A 13,940-nucleotide genomic window follows, 5' to 3' on the forward strand; every position below is an offset into this window, starting at 1 on the left:
AGCAAAATGGCCAAGAAAAAAGTAACCGACATTTTGGCCCTTTCCCTCTAAGGTCAGCTAGGACCCAGGGAAAGATGGGACACCTCTAAAGGCCCTGCAACTCTGCATGATCCCTGCCGTATGTAAGCCTTGTCCAGCCATCTACCACTGCCACCATGGACCTCTGGATGGTCCGTGTCCGCCTGTTAGAAGGTAAGGACTTTGGGTCACTTCCCCCCAACTTCATTCCCTCTCAGCAGGAAGCAGCTTGGAGGTGTTGTTGCCCATTTTTCCATGGAAAAGAAATGTAGAAACTCACAATGGTGAAATGTAACACTGTCCACTTTATGCTTTGAATACAACCCTTCCTGCTCTGCTACTGCAACTTATTTTTAAAACTGACATGTTTCGTTCTCTTCCTCCCTCCTTCTCCCTCCCTAATCTCTGGGAAATTGTATTACCCTTCTTCCCCATCCTAGACAGAGTTATCTGTCCTTGAACACCCACCCACCATAGGAAAGAAGTAATTCAAACTTCAAGAGCAATACCAAAAGTTTGTTTTTGTTTTTGTTTTTTGAGGAGTTTTGTAAGGGATTTTTTGTTTTGTTTTGGTACCAGGGGTTGAACGCAGGACCACGTAACCACTGAGCCACATTCCCAGTCCTTTTTTATGTTTTATTTTGAGGCAGGGTCTCACTAAGTTCCTTAGGGCCTCACAAAGTTGCCGAGGCTGGCTTTGAACTTGTGATTCTCCTGCCTCAGCTTCCCTGCCTCAGTCTCCCAAGTTGCTGGAAGTACAGGCCCAGAAGATTTAAGATTTAAGAAATGACTATCTCCCAAATTAACAAGTGATTTACAATTCAACAGAGAACACCTAAAATGTAGCCTTTGAATCACCTCTTTAAAAGTCATTTCCCCTGATGGGGAGAATCACAGCTTCTGGGACAGGAGTCCCTTTTGTTTCTCCTCTACTAGCAAAGCAATAAAACTTCTTTTCCCTTTTTCTCAAAAAAAAAAAAAAAAAAGGCCTGATAAATTCAGCAAAGAAGCAGGATACAAAATCAACATACAAAATTCAGTAGCTTTCCTACACACCATTAATGAACTTGCTGAAAACAATAGCTTAAAAAAAAAAAAAGAAAAATTACAACTAAGAAAGGAGACGAAAGGCCTCCACAATGAAAATATAAAACACAGAAGAAAAAAAAATTGAAGAAAACACTAGAAGATAGAAGGACCTCCCGTGTTCAAGGGTTGGGAGAATTAATGTTGTTAAAATAGCCATTACTGAAAATAATTTATAAATTCAGTGCAACCTCCATAAAAACACCTATGTCATTCTTTACAGAACTAGAAAAGACAATCTTAAAATTCATATATATGGAAGCACAAAAGAACCCAAACAGCCAAAGCAATCCTGAGCAAAAAGAACATTGCCAGAGGCATCACACAATACCAAGTTTCAAAATATACTACAGAGCCACAGTAACAAAAACAGCATGGGATTAACATAAAAATAGATACATAAACCAGTGGAATAGAATGGAGGATCCAGAAATAAACCCATACATCTATAGTTACCTGATTCTTGACAAAGATACCAAAAACAAACGTTAGAAAACACAGCCTCTATAACAAATGGTGCTGAGGAAACGTACAAAATGCCACTAGATTCCTCTCACCCTGTGCAAAAATCAACTCAAAGTGAATCAAAGATCTTCATGTATGACCTGAATCTGTGAATCTACTATAGGAAACACCACAAGATATTGGCCCAGGCAACAATTTTCTTGATAGAACTCAAACAGCTCAGGAAACAAAAATAAGGATTTACAAATGGTAGTACATTAAATTAAAAAGCTTCTGCACAGCAAAGGAAACAAGACAACCTACAGAATGAAAGAAAACCTTTGCCAGCTATTTATCTGACAGGATTAGTATCCAGAATACATAAAGACTTAAGAAATTTAACAACAAAAGAAGAAATAATCCAATCAATAAATGAGCAAATGATCTGAACAGATACCTCTCAAAAGAAGAAGTACACACGTGTAATCCCAGCAGCTCAGGAGGCTGAGGCAGGAGGATCACAAGTTCAAAGACAGTCTCTGCAATTCAGCAAGGTTCTAAGCAACTCAGTGAGACCCTGTCTCTAAATAAAATACAAAAAAGGGCTGGAGATGTGGTTCAGTGCTTAAGCACCCCTGGGTTCAATTCCCAGTACCCGCCCACAAAAAAAGAAGTACATACAACCTAAAAATACATGAAAATATGCTCACATCTTCATCTTTAGCCAACACTACATTGAGATTCCATATCACTACCCCAGTCAGAAAGGTTATTATCAAAAAACAACAACAACAAATACTGGTGATGATGTGGAGAAAAAAGAACCCTTATACACTGTTGGTGGGAGAATAAATTCAGATGAGTATAGCCAATATGAAAAACAGTACGGAGGTTCCTCAAATACCTAAAAATAGAACTACCCTATGATCTTGCTACACTACTCCTGGGTATGTATATACCTAAAGGAAATGAAGTCAGCAAACAAAAAGAGATACCTGCGTACCCATGTTTACTGTAGCACTATTCATGATAGCCAAGATATAGAATCAGGTAGGTGCCTATCAACAAATGAATGATTTTTTTAATTCACACACACAGACACACACTGGAATATTGTTCCCCATAAAGAAGAATAAAATCATGTCATTTGCAGGAAAATCGATGGTACCAGAGTACATCATGCTAAGCAAAAAAAGCCAGATACAAGAAGACACAAGTTTTCTTTCATGTGTGGAAAATTTAAAAGAAAAAAAGGTCTGAAAGTAGAAGAGGGAGGGGAGGCAGAGAAGAGGAGAGGAGCAAGAGAGAATAGTAGGATAGATATGATCAATGCATAATATATACATGTATGGAAATAATACATTGAAACTCATTAATTTGTACAATGTGTTAACAATTATAATTTTTAAAAAGAATATCTTCCATTGAGTAGGAGCTTTTAATTTGGGTTAAAATTTTTGATACATATTTACAAGCCTGTAGTAGACAGACCAAACAACACTACTCTGGTTTAGTCTGAGATTTTTCAATGTTACTATGGAGAAAGAAACATTTTTTTTAAGATCTTGTTTTAAATTGAAAATTCAAAGAGCAGGTGGAAGAAAATTCAAACCATTAGGTAAAGAAGGTGAAAAAAGAGAGAATCAAACAAACAATACAATAACTCCCATCTAAAATAATTTTGAAACTCAAATTTCAAAAGCTCAAAGCCAATCTAATGCTAAGAAACTCAGCCAACAAACTACCAATTAGCAAATGAATACAGTCATTAGAATTAAATTAAATCTATAAACCAGGCTATAACTCCAAAATGTATATGCTTAGATTTTCAACAAAATAAGGAATCATTTCATTTTAAAAGAACAAGAAATTATTAAACAAATGATAAAAAAAAGAAAGAGCATTAAAAAGAACATTAATTAGATATCTTGGGTATGAAAAAATATAGTCATTGAAGTACAAAAAAATCCAATAAGGTCGACAGGGGGTGGGGGATGTAGCTCAGTGGTAGTGCACGTGTCTAGCATGTTGGAGACCCTGGGTGTGATCCCAGCACCTCAAAAGAACAAACAAACAAAAATCCAATCAATGGAGAAAACATTTTATTCCAGATTTAAAAAAAATAAATATGGGGAAAGATTTAAGGATCTTATCTTTCCTCAGGAAACAGAAAAGTTATTTCTTCAAGCACAAACCATGTAGGAAAATGTGAATAGAATCTAAGCTCATTTAAACCTACCACTTCTATAGACAAGATAGTAGAAACAAAGTACTCAGCTACAGAATGAAAGGTCATTGCAAGGCATAGCTAACAAGTTGTTATGGTTTGGACATAAAGTATCCCCCCAACCCCAAAGACCCATGCATTGAAGGCTCAGACACCAACACAGCAGTGTTCAGAGGTAGAACTTTTGGGAAGTGACTGGATCATGAGGGCCCTGATTTCATCAGTGGATTAATTCATTGAGAGCTGAATGACTACTGGAAGGAAGTAGAACTCATAAGAAGAGAGACCTGGTTGAAGGAAGTATGTCATGGGGATGTGCCCTTGGGAACAATACTTTGTCTTTGGCCCCCTCCTCTCTCTCTCTACTTCCTGGCTGCCCTGAGCTGAGCAGATTTCCTCTGCTGTGCCCTTCCACCATTATGTTCTGCCTCATCTCGGCCCAAAGGAATCAAGTGAATTGACCACGGACTGAAACCGTGAGCCACAATAAATTGTCTCCCCGCCCCCAGTGTTTTTTCTCAGGCATTTATCACAGTGATGAAAAGCTAACACACAAATTATTTTCTTCTTAAAGACTATAAATCAATAAGAAAAAGACAACCCAAGAGAAAAACAGGCAGGAAGGCTGGGAGAAAATATTCAGAAGGGAAAACCAATGACCAATTCACATTTTGAAAGATGCTCACCAGTAATCAGAAAAATACAAATTAAAAATAATAAACCTCAAATTGACAAAAATTAAAAGCTTAACCATGCTGAGTTTTAGTTAGACAATAGGGAAATGGAACTCTCTTATACCTTCCAACATAAATTCCAAGAATCATTTGGCAAAATCTAGAAAAGCTGAAGATGTGCATACCCCACATGCTAGCAATTCCATTCTCAGGCATATACTTCAGAAAAGTTTGGCACATGTGCCCAAGTAGATAGGAATAAGAACGTTCACTGAAGCATCATCTGTAAAAGCAAAAAAGTGGAAAAAACCTAAATGCTCAGCAGCAACAGAATGAAGAAAGAACATTGGTATTAACATACAATGGAATATAGATTCATACATGTAATCAAAACATAAGACATGATGAGAAAAATAAAAACAGATTAAGGACAGTGATTACCTCTGGGAAGTCATAGATGGAGGGGATTTAGAATGGAGAGGGGCACACAGAGGACCACAGTTGAGTTGGTAACCTATCTTTTATAAAATAAGAAAAAATTGGGATCAGAACAGTAGGTTGGAGGTATAGAATAAATGCATTGTTATTCCCCAGATTTTTCTGTTTGAAACATATATTTTTTTAAATGTTAGTTTTCATATTCTCAAAAGGTTATCCTAGGAGTAGAATATCGTTACCACCAAAACAAAGGCTAAAAATAGGAAAAATAATTTCAAACTCTTTCCTTATAAAAAAAACTTAGCTTTCAGAATGGAAGAATATTGTGTAAAACTGAAGTCTTAAAATTCCATATACTCCACTGATCTGGAATTCCAGAACTAGAACTTCTCTCCACATTATATCATATTTCTTATAAAACAATAAAAAAAAAAAGAAGAGCTCTCTATTATCACCCACCCCCACTATTTCTCTGTACTGACAGCACTTTGTGTTTGCAGATGAGTTAGTCAACTTGGAGATGGAAGCCAGGGCCTCACACATGCTAGGCAAGCTCTGTGCTATTTAGGCACATCCTCAGCCCAAGAAAGTCATATTTTTGGCTACAAGTTCACAGATGCTGGCAAGTAGGATCATAATTCTAACATCTGCTGTCATAGATCACCCTTAAAACTCTATGTAGTCTAAGATTATACTCTATGGTTTTGCAATTCTGACAGCCTGGAAACAAGTATCTAAAATTCTTGGAAAGCTCATTCTCAGATAAAAACAGCCAAGTGTTTTAGCTAGTTTTTTTTTTTCTTGCTGAGACCAAAAGACCTGAAAAGAACAATCAGAGGAGGAAAAGTTTATATGGGGGTACACGGTTTCAGAGGTCTCTCCATGAACAACCAGCTCCATTCCTTGGCGCTTGGGGTAAGGCAGAACATTATGGCAGAAGAGTGTGGTGGAGGGAAGCACCAGGAAGCAGAACCAGACTAAGCTCAGCTCACCAAATGTATACCCAAAGGCATGCCCCCAATGACCCACCTCCTCCTGCCACACCCTACCAGCATGTAATTACCACTCGGTTAATCCCTGTTAATTCGTTGATTGGATTAAGGCTTTCATAACCCAATCATTTCACCCCTGAACCTTCTTACATTGTCTCACACTAGATTTTGGGGGACACCTTGCATCCAAACCATAACACCAAGTCTTATCTCAATAGTATGGTCAGAATTTGAGACTTCCCCATGTTTTTTCAAAGTAAACTCTAATTCAGTATGGATAACCCCCAAGAGGTCATTCTTCCTCTAAGGGGCAGAGGAGAGTATGGGGCTGGTCACATAACATACAGTTCCTTTCCACAACTTTGGAGAAGACAGGCCTCAAGTCTAGGCCTACAAGCTCCTACAACTACTCAGTCTTATGGACAAAGACTGGGTCTTATGGACAAACCATGCAGGTAACAGTCCTCTAAGTCACTCAATCTTACTGTAAGTGAATTCTGTGTGTTTAAGGGGGGGAAATGCTTTAATCTGCTTTACAGTATTGATAAGTGAATTTCACACCGGATATGAGCAAGAGTACACAGTACAAAAATGACATATAACTGTCAATGTAAACTTTGATCACCTAGCTGAGGCTGTGTTTGTCAAGTTCCTCCACTATGAAGTGGATTTTTCTCTTTTCACACTACAATCTTGGAAGGAAGTTACTAAGCACAGCCTACTTAAGGAGTAGGAAATTATGTTCCATCTCCTTGAGAGTGATACATTGTTTTAGTCAGCTTTTTTTGCTGCTATGACTAAAAGGACCTGACCAGCACAATCATATAGAAAGAGAAGTTTATTTGAGGGTTCATGGTTTCAGAGGTCCTAGTCTTTGAAGGACAGCTCCATTCCTCAGGGCTCGAGGTGAGTCTGGACCTCATGGCGGAAGAGTGTGGCAAAAGGAAGCAGTTCACATCATCAGGAAGCAGAGAGATAGAGAGTCTCCTCTCTAAAATATACCCCATAGCCACTCCCTACCACTTCAGTTACCACTCAGTTAATCCCTATCAGAGGATTAAATCACTGATTGGGTTAAGACTCTTACAAGCCAATCATTTCTCCTCTGAACCTTCTTGTACTGTCTCACACATGAGCTTTTGGGGGACACCTCACATCCAAACCATAACATGTATTTATCTATATAAATCATTTGGAATTCCACATGGGAGATTTGTCTACTCTTCCACATTTAATCGTTCGGTCATTTATTAACATTAGTATGGACTCACAGATAATTATTGTATACTTTAGGTTATATTCAAATACTTTTATCATTTTGACCATTGGAAGCTCACTGGGAGCTCTTTTGCTTGGCTCCTGTGACTCTTTAGCACACTTGCATTTTATGGTAAAGGGGTTTTTTTAGGAGTTATTTGTGTTTGTTTTTGAGCACTCCCTTGCTTTATGGTATACACATGCTGCAGGCTCCTTTTGTATATTTTCTTCCCCAGTCTTACAATCAGCCCTATCTTCAAGGAGCCCTGGTTACTTAAGTGCTAGGTGTACTTGTTGCTACAAGGCTGTCATTGTATCTGAGTAGTATCCGTTGGCAGGGCTAGGAAATCCATGCATATTTACCATCCTACACATGTCTATATACCTACAAATATTTCCTATATGAACCCATTAGTATCTACATCAAGCTAAATATGAATTAGTACTGATACTCCCAATTCTAATCCATTATCACACGGGTGATGCTAGCCCTTCTCCCTTACTTTTTTTATATCCTACCTTCCAACAGTGAAAAATCTGAAATCTTCAACTTTTCATCTTAGAAAATTATAAAAATAAGTGAATTTATGTTTTAAGAGACACCCACTTCATCAAATAACCATACTATTCCACTTGCTCATAATACCAAGACCCTATGAATAAAGAACTTTAAAATTTATACTAAATTCACTCAGATCTAAAGTGATCTAAAGCTATGCTTCACAAAATTTTTCAGATCATGGCTTACTCAGAAAACACCTCTTGGGGCTGGGGATGTAGCTCAGTTGATAGAGTGCTTGCCTCGCAAGCACAAGGCCCTGGGTTCAATCCCCAGCACCACCAAAAAAAAAAAAAAAAAAAACCTGTGTCTTACACAGCCCACTGACATAAAATGGACAAGGCTGGAGGCAAGGGCTCAGGTACTTGGGCCTCAGGAGGGTTAAGGGACCAATATCTCTGTTAACTTGAAACCCATTCATATCACCTGGAAAGTGCTAACTAAAGTAACATAATTCTAACAACTACAGAAATTTCTGAAATTATAAATCATATACTACTCCTAGAATATGAAAAACAAAATCTGAGGTTAAAAAAAAAGAAAGAAAGAAAGAAAGAAAAAATACATCAAGCCCACATCAACTGCTGAGCCTCCAAGGCTAACCTCTACATCTGGAAATTCACAGCAGTACAGTCTTGAATTGGGGGAATTTTTTTTTTTTTTTCTCACTCCTAACCTGGATTCACAGTTGAGGATTTTAATGCAAAGCTCCTTGACCCTCATTTACCAAAACTCTAAAAGTAATGAATATTTTCTAACCTTACCACAGTTTAAAGTAAAAGATAAAATTCCCCAACCCACTTCCACAAGGCAGTGTGCTAATCATACAGCTAAATATGAGTCTTAATGAGGTTTCTCAGTTCCCATTAGAATGCCAAACTTACAATCTGCTAGTATGATTTCTAAAGGAGATGAATCCAGTGTAATTCAACAACAAAATATCCACAATACAGGTCCTGAAATTCCTAGACAGTTCTTCTCAAAAGCTCTATAAAGAGGTTCATAATTTGTGTGTGATTCCTATGCTATGATTTTTCTGCAAATAGAGAATAAATTTGTGTAACTTATCTCAAAATAATAATAATAATAATAATAAAGTCCTATTGAAAACAGTGATATTTAAGGATGATGGGAAAATTGTGTAGTACACTCTCAATGTTACCCATTAGATTATGCCAGACCCGGAATATGAGCACTCAGATCAGATCACCCTGGCCCCTCGGGGAACTGCTTTCAGAACTGCCTCTTTTTTCACAGCTTCACCTTTCACTGAGAGACACTTAGGAAAACTGCCTGATGAAACCTATTGTTAGTTCTACCACAAGGGCAAGGCCTATGTTTATTCATTATTCAGTACTCCGTATAAGAAACTAAGGCAAAGAACACTTTACTTCCTCTGAGAAATAGGTAAATTTTGTTTTCTTTAACCATATCCACCATACTTCCTTTTTCATTTTTGTTGCCAGGTAGCTTAGAGTAAAATTTACCATTGCATTATAACAATTATTTATATTCTGGTAGTTTATGTATTAGGTATTATACCTAATACCTTAATACCACACACTATGTCATATTTCTGATTGTTGATTTGTTTTTGATCCCTACCTTACCATTTTAATTGTGTAGTTTTTCATTCTGAAAAACACTTCAAATCCTCCTTGGAATAAAGGTAGTATAGCAAATATACATATAATCCTATTGTTAGTATAGTTGCTTAATCTTTGAAATAATAACCCAAATAATGACCTATAGTCGGAAACAAGTTAACAGAAAATTTTTTTTACTAACGTCTTATGTAAGGCATTGGAACATATTCTCCAAAATAGAGAGGAAACAAAAGATGAATATCATTTTCTCATAAGGTTGACAGATTTTAATTCTCAACTACCAAGAGATAGTACTTTAATAATAAGATCCCTTTCAAACATCCATTTTCTCTAGACTCATTTCTGTGCACCTCCTTCCCTCGTGATAAACCTTTACCTCTTATCTGCAGGAACCACGCAGGTGGTGGTTAGACTAAGAGTAACAATCTTAACCAATAATAACCAAGAACACTGAAAACATACTCAGAGCAAACATCCTGTCTTGGCAAGGGGAGAGAAAAACTAACATTAACTGACCACTACCATGTGGCAGATGATGTGCGGGGCACTTCATATATTCCACTTCATTCAATCTTCAAAGCAATCCAGGGTGAAAAATCCAAAGCTCAGAGATTAAATTACTTGCCTAAGAATGCTCAGATATTTAAATGGAAGCCACCACAGGCGGTCTGGCCCAAAGCCCTGCTCTGTCCATTCCATCACTCCTTATAAATAACCATGCTGTTTTTATAACTTCTTATCAGCACACCTAAGCTTGGGAACCTTGTAAAGTGGGAAAACAATTTAATAACCATTTCTGCTAAGAAGATAAGGACCCAAGGAAGCTCCTTAAAATGCCTTTCTGTGGAGGAATAGTCAAAACCCAGTTGTTCTTCCAAAACTGTTCCACTGTACTGTCCCTCAATGTTTTCATCATCTGAGCTTCTCCAGCACTTGGTGCACATCTTGTCTTTCCAAATCAAAACATCTTAAATACCATCACCTCTCTCTTCTATTCTTCACATCATAGTAGATATACAAAAAGTATCAAATGAATGAGAACATTCAACCTTGAAAGGAAAGTTACTACCAGATATGTAATATCTAACCTCTAGAGCTCCTTTTCTCAAAGAGCACTGATTCTAAGTTTTTCTCTTTTGCCCATAGGAAGAACTCCCTTCCATAGCATGCTCTCTGAAAAACCAGAAGAGTTCTTACACATAAAACTAAAACTACTTACATAAGCAAGGTATCAACCATCTCTGAACCCTACCACAAGGAAATAGCCCTGATTCAATTGATACTTTTCCTTGCATTTCCCAGGATAGCCTTGTTCTGCTGTAAGAGTCACAGAACCAAATCCTATGCAACAATGAGGATTTGGGGAAGGGAAGCAGGTGCTGGGGATCCAACCCAGGGCCTCACCCATGCCAGGCAAGCACTCTACACTGAGCCAAATCCCCAGTCCTTGAAAAGCTATCTCTAATAAAAATGTTGAGTAGAATGGAGCTAAGGACAAAGAATTGAAAGGTCCTTATCTTCTAGCTGAAAGGGTTATTAAATTGTTTTCCCATTTTAAAAGGTTCCCCAGGTTAGGTATCTAACAAGAAGTTATAAAAACAGCATTGTTGTTTATAAGGAGTGATGGAATGGATGGAATTCAAAGGTCCAGCTATCAGATTTGTATCCCAGCACATTCTTTCATTCAACAAATATCTATTGAGTACCTGTAATGTACATGCCAGCCCTATTTAGGTGCTGAGGATGTAACAGTGAATAAGACAGGCATGAATCTCTGCTCTCTTTGTGGTGCCATCATATTGAGGAACAAAAACTAGGAAGAGTGGGTAATATGTTGGTTGGCAAAATCCTCCATATAAAGAGGAGACTGAAAGCAACAATATAAAATTCAATACAGAAGAAAATACAGCACTTTATATTTGGAGTTCAGTAAGTTAAATGAATAGTTATGAATGGGAGTAGGCATACAACATTAATCAGGTAATTATGCATGCACTGTGTACACATCATAGACTCTGTTGGGTATGGGGATCTGAAGTCCCTAATCTCAAGAAGCTTAAATTCAAGAAAGAGAGACAGACAAGGCCAGAGCAGTAAACAGTGTGATAACTGACCAAAGTTTATATCATGTATTATGGAACCCCTTACTAGAGGTACCCAACCCAGATGCAGGAGGGAAAGGGTAGTCAAACATTCTTTCCTCATGATAACATCCAAACTGTCTTGAAGGCTTTGTTTAGGTAAGGAATGGGGTGTGGGGAGACAGGCCATGTAAAAAGAACAACACACGCAAAATTAATATATGCAAGTTGTTTCCTAAGGGAACAGCTCAAATCATAGGAAAACTATGTTTATCATTCCAAAAATACAAACTTCACACCTTATCTGTTAGGGAGTCACCCATAGGTTTTATATGGGAAATGACATGATCAAATGGTGTTTTGGAAACCACTCTGGCAGCAGTTTGGAGATAAGACTACTCATAAGGAAAATTGGCTGCTGCAAGTGACAAATGACAACAATCTGAGTTTAGAAGCAGAGGGGCATCTAAGGGAACAGATTTGAGGGATGTGAGTGACAGAATCAACAGAACTTACAACTCACTAGATTTAAAAAGATGAAAGCTGTGACAGTAAGAAGAGATCTGGCAAGGTGACAAAGTGAAGGGAAGACCAAGAATAAAGAAAAGGAACAGTTTTGGAAAAGGCAAAAATGATGAATTCATTTGAAAATGAATGCAACTGAATATGACTGAATATAAAGCAAATTTCTCTTTCCCCAAAATTATTCTTCAGGCAAGAAAGTTAGTTTATATTAAATTCCCTTAAAATTGTTTCATTTTTTCATATTTTTTCACAAATTTTTCTGAATTTCCATATTTTGAAAAAATTACTGTTTGGGAAAGACAAGTAAGCCAAAAACTACCTCACACTATTGCTGAGTTTGGGTGCTACCAGAGGTCACCAGGTGGAAGGAATTGGTTTAAAAGGAATAAAGAAATTTAACATAGACTTAGAATTTTCCTGAAAACATATTTGCAAATTTGAATGTTAAAATTTCAAAAACACAGTAAGTAGGTACATTGTGGAGAGTACAAATCCACATCACCAGAACAAATTTTAAAACAACTATCTTAATATTGTGCTAGTAGAAACTGGTCATAGGAGACTTCCCTCCTTCCTTGGCCTCTGAGGGATTCAAGGACTTCCCAGGGGAAGCCACTCAGGACTGTCTCCACCCCCTCAGTGACTACTACTGGAGAAGAGGACTCATCTAATTTGTATTTTGATAGAAGAAAGTGAACATGCTTAGTCTGCTCCTTTGGGTTTCTCTTGTCTTCAGTAGGGTCTGTCCTCAGGAGATCCAAATTCTCTGCTTATCCATGACATAAGCTTCCAGGGCAAAGCTTGCAGGGGAGGTTTGTCCTTGACCAGCTAACCTCTAACTGCCATACCACTCTCATCCTTTTAATGAAGAGGAAGGTATTAGATGTCCACAGATGATAAAGATTTGATGGTGAAGACAGTTGGAATTTATTTAAAATGTACTGCTCCAGATACTCTAGACGCTTTGCATTAAGTATCTAACTTAGTCTGTTTTGTGCTGCAAAAACAGAATACCTGAGAGTGGGTAATGATATTATCAAGAAAAGTAACATATTTCTCTGTTCCGGAAGCAAGGAAGTCCAAGATCAAGGGGTTGCATCTTGGGAAGGCCTTCTTGCTGTGTCACAACATGGCAGAAGGAACATGGGGGTGGAGAGAAGGAGAGAGAACAAAGAAGGGAACCAAACTCATCCTTTTATAAGGAACCCACTTCCTTGATAACAGTATTAATTCACTGAGGGAACATAGTCCTCATCACCTAATCACCTCTTAAAGTTCCACCTCTCAACACTGCTGCATTGGGATTAAGTTTCCAGCACATATACACTTGAAGAGAGAGAATCAACCATTAATTCCCTTAATAACCACAACAATTCTACGAGATACCTACTCAGATGAGGAAACAGACACTGATTTTAAAACTTGCTCAAACTCATATAAATGTAGAGGATTGTAAGGCTGAAATTTGAGCCCAGAGGCAAATTCTCTTAGCCACTTTGCTAAACTGCCTTTTAATTCATTTAACCAAAAGTAATGACACAGATGATGAGAAAAGAGGTAGTAAAAAAGAATTAAATTTTCATCTGTAGATAAAATATGAGTTTGAAAATTCAAAATATAACCATAAGTGTATTGTTTAGAAATATGAAGATAGTCATAGAAATATTTAAAGGAGTTGAAAGCAGTTGGCTTTGAATGAAAGTTGCTAGAAGAGGGAAATGGGACAGAGGGATGCTACTTTTTATTATAAGTTTTATAAATATGGATCTATATGCATACATAACTTTGGCAATCATAAAAATTAACTTTAGGAAGAAAACTGATACCCACTTTGTTGAAATCAATCAAGTTATATGACCAAGTCTGCTCTTAAAAATCATGATTCCTTTAGGATAATAAAATTATCCAGCAAATAGGTTATACTAACAATGACACTGCTGAGAATAGGTGCCATAATGTTAGTGTGGTCTGTCTCAAAATTTGAGAACTCTGATTGAAATTTCTAGAAAGAGAATTAATCTGTGGATCAAGT

The 13,940-nt window shown here is 37.4% G+C and overlaps 1 protein-coding gene and 1 non-coding gene across 2 annotated transcripts in view; one reads left to right on the forward strand and one right to left on the reverse strand.

The window, feature by feature from the left end:
* Slc16a10 (solute carrier family 16 member 10) overlaps positions 1–13,940 on the reverse strand; it is a 125,137-nt gene that overhangs the window by 65,465 nt on the left and 45,732 nt on the right. The window lies entirely within an intron of this gene.
* Trnaa-cgc (transfer RNA alanine (anticodon CGC)) lies at positions 7,907–7,979 on the forward strand. The gene has a single exon. It is a non-coding gene; the product is annotated as a tRNA-Ala (tRNA).

The sequence above is a fragment of the Sciurus carolinensis genome, chromosome 7, assembly GCF_902686445.1.
Source record: "Sciurus carolinensis chromosome 7, mSciCar1.2, whole genome shotgun sequence".
NCBI classification, from domain to species: domain Eukaryota; kingdom Metazoa; phylum Chordata; class Mammalia; order Rodentia; family Sciuridae; genus Sciurus; species Sciurus carolinensis.